This window comes from Humulus lupulus, chromosome 4, assembly GCF_963169125.1.
Source record: "Humulus lupulus chromosome 4, drHumLupu1.1, whole genome shotgun sequence".
NCBI classification, from domain to species: domain Eukaryota; kingdom Viridiplantae; phylum Streptophyta; class Magnoliopsida; order Rosales; family Cannabaceae; genus Humulus; species Humulus lupulus.
In genome coordinates, this window is record NC_084796.1 from 243,648,971 (window position 1) to 243,656,152 (window position 7,182).

Here is a 7,182-nt window from a genome sequence, read left to right on the forward strand (position 1 = left end):
AAAGAAGTTTGAGGGACTATGTGCTACCTACTGTAACAGGGGCACAGTCGTGCATTAGACCTCCAACGGTTGAGGCTAATAATTTTGAAATTAAGCCTGCCATTTTGCAAATGGTACAATCATTATTTTAGTTTGGGGGATTGCCAACGGAAGACCCAAACTTACATCTGGCTAATTTCCTAGAGCTCTGCGCCACATTCAAGATGAACGGAGTGACAAATGATGCAGTGAGATTGAGACTTTTCCCGTTTTCACTGAGGGACCGAGCAAAGAGTTGGCTTATTTCTCTGGAAGCCAATTCTATAACAAAATGGGAAGAGCTAACTCAAAAAAATTTAGCGAAATTTTTCCCACCATCGCTGTCTGCACGGTATAGAGGTGAAATCAATAATTTTCACCAAAAAGATGGTGAATCGTTGTATGATGCGTGGGAGAGGTTTAAGGAGCTGTTGAGAAAATGTCCCCATCATGGAATCGAAAAATGGATGCTAGTCCATATTTTTTACAATGGTTTGTGTGGTACTACTCGCACAATCATAGATGCAGCGTCTGGAGGAGCGTTCATGAGTAAGAGCGCTAACCAAGCTTATGATCTGTTGGAGGAAATGGCCATGAATAACTATCAATGGCCATCAAAAAGAGAAACCAATAAGAAGGTGGCTCGAGTGCATGAATTGGATGCCATTTCAATGTTGTCCGCGCAAGTGGCAACATTAACTAAACAGTTACAGCAGAATAACATTCATGCTCAGGCTCCCATGATGCAAATGCAGATTATTTGTGAGTTATGTGGGGGGCCTCATTTATTTGAACAATGCACAAATAGGGATTTTAACAATATGCCTATGGAGCAAGTGCAAGCAATAGGGAACTTCCCAAGACCTTCCAACAACCCATATTCCACGAATTACAATCCAGGGTGGCGGAATCACCCAAACTTTTCGTGGACAACTGGGCAGGGCAGTCAGCAACAGTTTCAATAGAATCAACCACAGTATCCTCGACCTCCTCCTAGGTTTTTTCAGCAGCAAACAGTAAGACCTGCACAGCAACAGATGCAAGCAAAGCAAGACGGTCAGGTCGATGTGTTGACTCAATTTATGACTGAAACGAGATTATCAATTCGGAGCTTGGAAACTCAGATTGGACAGTTGGCTACGCTTATGGAAAACTGAGCTCATGGGAACTTGCCAAGCACTACTGAGGTGAATCCAAAGGGGAATCCTAACGAACAGTGTCAGGCGATTACTTTGAGGAGTGGAACAGTGTATAAGGGAACAAATGTGGAAAAGTGCATCGAGCAGAAGCAAGATCAACAGGCACCCAATGAAGAGGACAAGAAGACTTGTGAAGAGAAGGTTAAAGAGATTCCGCCAGCAAGAGAAGTGGTACCTCCGGTGTCTATAGATCATCACAGAAAAATTCCATATCCATAGAGACTCCAAAAGAACCGTCTTGACAAGCAGTTTGCAAAGTTCTTAGAGGTATTCAAGAGGCTGCATATCAACATACCCTTCGCAGAAGCATTAGAGCAGATGCCCAGTTACGTTAAATTTATGAAAGATATTTTATCAAAGAAGAGAAAGATGGAGGATTACGAAACTGTGGCATTGACCGAAGAGTGCAGTGCTATTTTGCAAAGGAAGCTTCCACAGAAGTTGAGAGATCCTGGAAGTTTCACAATCCCATGCACAATTGGTAACTTTGAGTGTAAACATGCACTATGTGAGTTGGGAGCCAGCATAAATCTCATGCCTCTATCAGTATTCAAAAGACTTGGTTTGGGTGAGGCAAAGCCAACAACTGTTACACTACAGTTGGCTGATAGATCACTGGCTCATCCGAGGGGGATTATTGAAGATGTGCTAGTGAAGGTCGACAAATTCATTTTCCCTGCAGATTTTATTGTGCTGGACATGGAGGAGGATGCAAATGTCCCAATTATTCTTGGGTGACCGTTCCTAGCAACAGGACAAGCTCTAATAGATGTGCAAAAGGGAGAGCTGAAACTCAGAGTTGAGAGGGATGAGGTAGTATTCAGTGTCTTCAAGGCAATGACGTATCCGATGGCTAGTGACAGTTGCTACAGTGTGGATGTGATAGATAAAGCAGTTTTGAAAAGAAGGGTCAGTAGTGATGCTTTAGAGGCAGTGTTGACTGGTGGGGAGGAAGATGAAGATGATGAAGAGATGAAAGAATATGTAAAGTGGATTAACTCTTACCACTCGTATTTAAAGAAATTTGAAGAGTTGGCAGAGGCCACTGATCGTCCATTAAAATCCATTCAACAGCCACCAAAATTGGAATTAAAGGCTCTTCCTGAGCATTTGTGTTATGCGTACTTAGGGGAGAACGAGACTTTGCTAGTAATTGTTTCAGCTAATCTCTCAAAAACTGAATTGGAGAAATTGTTGAGGGTTTTACGAGATCATAAATTGGCTATTGGATGGACATTGGCAGATATTAGAGGAATAAGTCCTTCAACGGTAATGCATCGAATCTTAGTGGAGACAGAAACCAAGCCATCTATAGAGGCCCAAAGGAGGCTCAATCCAGCTATGAAGGATGTTGTACTTGAGCAGATTTTGAAATGGTTGGACGTCGGGGTGATTTACCCAATTTCTGATAGTGCTTGGGTGAGTCCAGTGCAGGAGGTGCCAAAGAAAGGTGGAATAACAGTAGTTAAGAATGAAAATAACGAGTTAATCCCAACTCGAACTGTGACCGGGTGGCGCATTTGCATCGACTATCGTAAGTTAAATAAGGCTACACGAAAAGATCATTTCCCACTTCCTTTTGTTGACCAGATGTTGGATAGGTTGGCAGGCAATGAGTATTATTGCTTTTTAGATGGTTACTCAGGTTATCATCAAATTTCCATCGCACCAGAGGACCAAGAGAAAACGACATTTACATGTCCCTATGGCATGTTCGCTTTCAGGAGAATGCCATTCGGGTTATGTAATGCACCAGCAACATTCCAACGGTGCATGATGGCTATATTTTTAGATATGGTGGAAAGGAGCATTGAGATTTTCATGGATGATTTTTCAGTCTTTGGCTCTTCATTTGATCTGTGTTTGGGTAACCTGAAGAATGTATTAAACCGGTGTGAAAAAGCAAATTTGGTGTTAAACTGGGAAAAATGCCACTTTATGGTCAAGGAGGGAATAGTACTTGGGCACAAAATATCTAGTAAAGGTATTGAGGTGGATCGAGCCAAAATCTCAGTAATAGAAAACCTTCCCCCACCAGTGTCAGTAAAAGGAGTACGAAGTTTTCTTGGGCATGCTGGATTTTATAGAAGATTTATCAGAGATTTTTCCAAAATTGCTAAGCCTCTTTCGACCTTGTTAATGAATGAAGTGAAGTTCAATTTTAATGAAGATTGTTTAAAAGCTTTCCGAATGTTAAAGGAGAAGTTGATTTCTGCACCAATAGTTGCTGCACCAAATTGGGACCTTCCATTCGAATTGATGTGCGATGCCAGTGACTATGCAGTTGGGGTCGTTTTGGGTCAGAGAATTGATAGGGTCTTTTATACAATTTATTATGCAAGCAAAACAATGAATGAAGCTCAATTGAACTATGCCACCACTGAAAAGGAGCTGCTTGCAATAGTTTTTGCAGTCGATAAGTTTAGGCCCTACCTTGTTGGAAATAAGGTCATCGTGTACACTGATCATTCGGCAATAAAGTACCTCATGGAAAAGAAAGATGCAAAGCCTCGATTAATACGGTGGATACTGTTATTACAAGAGTTTGATATTGAGATCAGAGATAAAAAAGGAACAGAGAATTCGGTAGCTGATCATTTATCAAGGTTGGGGGTTACAGAAACACCGGGTAAGAAAGAAGTACAAATAAATGACTGTTTTCCCGATGAGCAATTATTTGCCATCAGAGAAGAGGTGAGTGTTCCGTGGTATGCTGATTATGTGAATTTCTTGGCGGCCAACATAGTTCCTTCGGAGATATCTAGACAACAGCTCAAAAAGTTTTATTCTGAAGTAAAACACTATTATTGGGAAGAACCGATTCTCTACAAGCATTGTGCCGATCAGATCATTCGTCGTTGTGTGCCTGAAGAGGAAATGTGTTCCATATTGTCTCACTGTCACACGTTGCAATGTGGAGGGCATTTTGGGGGAAATAGGACAGCAGCCAAGGTACTTCAATCGGGGTTCTTTTGGCCTAGTCTTTTTAAAGACGCTTATAATTTTGTCAAGGCATGTGATCGTTGCCAACGCACTGGTAACATCACAAGGAGGAATGAAATGCCTTTGACCGGAATTTTGGAAGTGGAACTTTTCGATGTCTGGGGAATTGACTTCATGGGACCTTTTCCGTCGTCATATAACAATCTTTATATATTACTAGCTGTCGATTATGTATCCAAGTGGGTTGAAGTAGCAGCAACACCAGCTAATGACGGTAAAACAGTTCTCAATTTCCTTCAGAAATATATTTTTACTTGGTTTGGAAATCCTAGAGCTATAGTCAGTGATGAAGGGAGCCATTTCTGCAATAAGCAATTTGATGCATTGTTGTCCAAATACGGTGTAAGACATAGAACTGCTTTACCCTATCACCCTCAAAGCAATGGCCAAGCAGAAATCTCAAATAGGGAAGTGAAGAGTAGTTTAGAGAAAACGGTGCAAAGCTCGAGGAAAGATTGGTCCAAAAGACTTGATGATGCATTATGGGCATATAGGACAGCTTTTAAAACTCCAATTGGTATGTCGCCATATAGATTGGTTTTCGGTAAGGCGTGTCGTTTACCAGTTGAGTTAGAGCACCGAGCATATTGGGCAATGCAGAAGCTAAACATGGACATGTCTGCCGCGGGAGAAAAGAGAATGTTGCAGTTGAATGAGTTAGAGGAATTCCGGAATGAGGCGTATGAAAATGTGAAGATCTACAAGGAACGAACTAAAACATGGCATGATAAGAATCTTGTACACAAGGATTTTCACCCGGGGCAGCAGGTGTTATTATTTAATTCAAGATTAAAGCTCTTCCCAGGAAAACTGAAGTCTAGATGGTCCGGGCCGTATACAATTGTGAAAGTATTTCCATATGGAGCAGTAGAAGTATGCAGCGAGAAGAACGGAACTTTTAAAGTGAATGGGCAGAGACTTAAGTCGTACTTGGGAGGTCCTTATGATCAAGCTAAGTCGGTAATTATCTTGCGTCCTCAGTGATGAGGACTCCAGCGTCCAGCTAAATGACATTAACGACAGCGCCCTTGAGGGGCATCTCAAGCTTATGTTTCGTATTTTTAATTTTAGTTGAACAATTTTATTTTGATGTTATTTTGATTTGCGTCTGTAATTAGAACCGTGAAAATTGTGAAAAAAAAAGATTAGAACCGTGAAAATCGTGAAAAAAAGAAGAAGGAGTTATATCATAACAGTTGAAATTGAGCCGTAGCTCTAAAATTTAGAGCCACGACCCTAATGTGATCAGGAAGGGATGCACCAGGAAAAGGGAATTTGAGCCGCAGCTCTAGGATTTGGAGCCACGGCGCTATCTAAGTCAGAAGTGCTGATTTTTTTTATGGAAAGAATTTGAGCCGCAGCTCCTTCGCCCAGTTTTGAATTTGAGTCGCGGCTTTATCACATGGAGCCGTGGCGCCAAATGGGCCCAGATTCGTATTTAAGGGTTTTTCAGTTTAAATTTCTTCCCTCAATCTCTTTTCATTCCGTTTTTCTCTTCTCTTCTTCTTCTTCTCCGACCCATTCATTCCCAAACCACCATAGCCATCACAACCTAGCCATTATTCCACCTTTAAGCTTCCATTAAACCAAGTTTTCAGCACTTTTCTTCCATTCTATAGCCTAAATTTTCTTCAGTCTTCTCTAAAATACATTTCATCCCCATTTTTGAAAACCCTAACCCCTAATTTTCGAATCTTGGAGAAGAATTGGAAAAGTTTTGGCATTTTGGGCATCTCTACTATTCAGGATCATTTATCTCTTATCAAGTAAGTGGGATTTATCTACTGTTTTCATTGTACATGGATGGATATTGATTTGTGAATTGTAGAGAGAAATAGATTTGAGCATTGTTGTTATTGGCTGTGTTCTGGTTTATTGTTGGAAGATTTGGGTGATTGAGAGAATTTGGGAAGTTAAGAAATTAAGGAGAGGTGCTGTCCAAGTTAAGTCTGATTGTTTGGGGTATTTGTTCTAATTTTTGTGAAATAATGGCACCTAAAACTAGAAATACGACTAAAGATAAGGGTAAGGCTTCCACGTCAAGGGCTCGGGATGCTCCTCCCCCACCAGCCCCATCAGATTTTGATGCTACGAGGTTTGTGAATAAGAAGGCGCAAGATAGATATCTCAAGTTGTGCACTAAGTCGGTCATTCATGAAAGGGGTTTTGAGTATCGCAATGAACCATATGGAAATGACCCACTCAATGAACGCATCCGGGCAAATATAGCGGCAAGGCAATGGAAAGGGTTTGTAGACAAGGATATCGTTCGAGCAAATATTTCTATTTGCTATGAATTTTATGCTAATTATCTAGAAATGAAGGGTAGAAAGAAGTGCTTTGTGAGGGGTGTGTGGGTGCCAACTGCTGCAGATGCATTGAATGCTCTCTATGGTACTCCTAGTTATGAGGGGAATGAAGAACAGTACGAGGTGTTAGTTGGGGGTGAAATTGATCATGCCGAAATTCTTAATACAATTTCATTCCATGGAGCGGAGTGGATAATTACTCATAATGAGTATGCTGGGTTACATTTGTGTCAGTTTACCCAGGAAGCTAGAGCATGGCTATACTTTGTTAGTAGTCGGTTGATGCCATCTGGGCACTTTTCGACCATCAATATGGAACGCATTTATTTAGTCTATGCTTTAGTGAAGGGGCTTCATGTGGATGTTGGCCGTAGAATTCGTGAAAGTATCAATCATGTTCTGAGTGGTTCTACTACTATTGGACTGCCTCATATCCATTTTTTGACTGATTTATGCCTTATCTATGAGGTCCCAGTTTATGACAACGATGTGACTCTAAAGGCGAAACCTCCCATTACTCGAGCGAAAGTATCCAAGTATCTGTTGCCTATTCCGTATGTCCCAGCTCCTCCTCGGAATCGTGCTGTAGCAGTTCCACAAGAAGAAGATCCAGATCTTGGAGGAGATGGAAATGGTGGGAATGACACGGGCAA

General features: G+C 41.3%; 1 non-coding gene across 1 annotated transcript; it reads right to left on the reverse strand.

Moving 5' to 3' along the window:
• Positions 1-369: 369 nt before the first annotated feature.
• Positions 370-475, reverse strand: LOC133833501 (small nucleolar RNA R71). The gene has a single exon (XR_009892878.1). It is a non-coding gene; the product is annotated as a small nucleolar RNA R71 (small nucleolar RNA).
• Between the last annotated feature and the right edge of the window lie 6,707 nt (positions 476-7,182).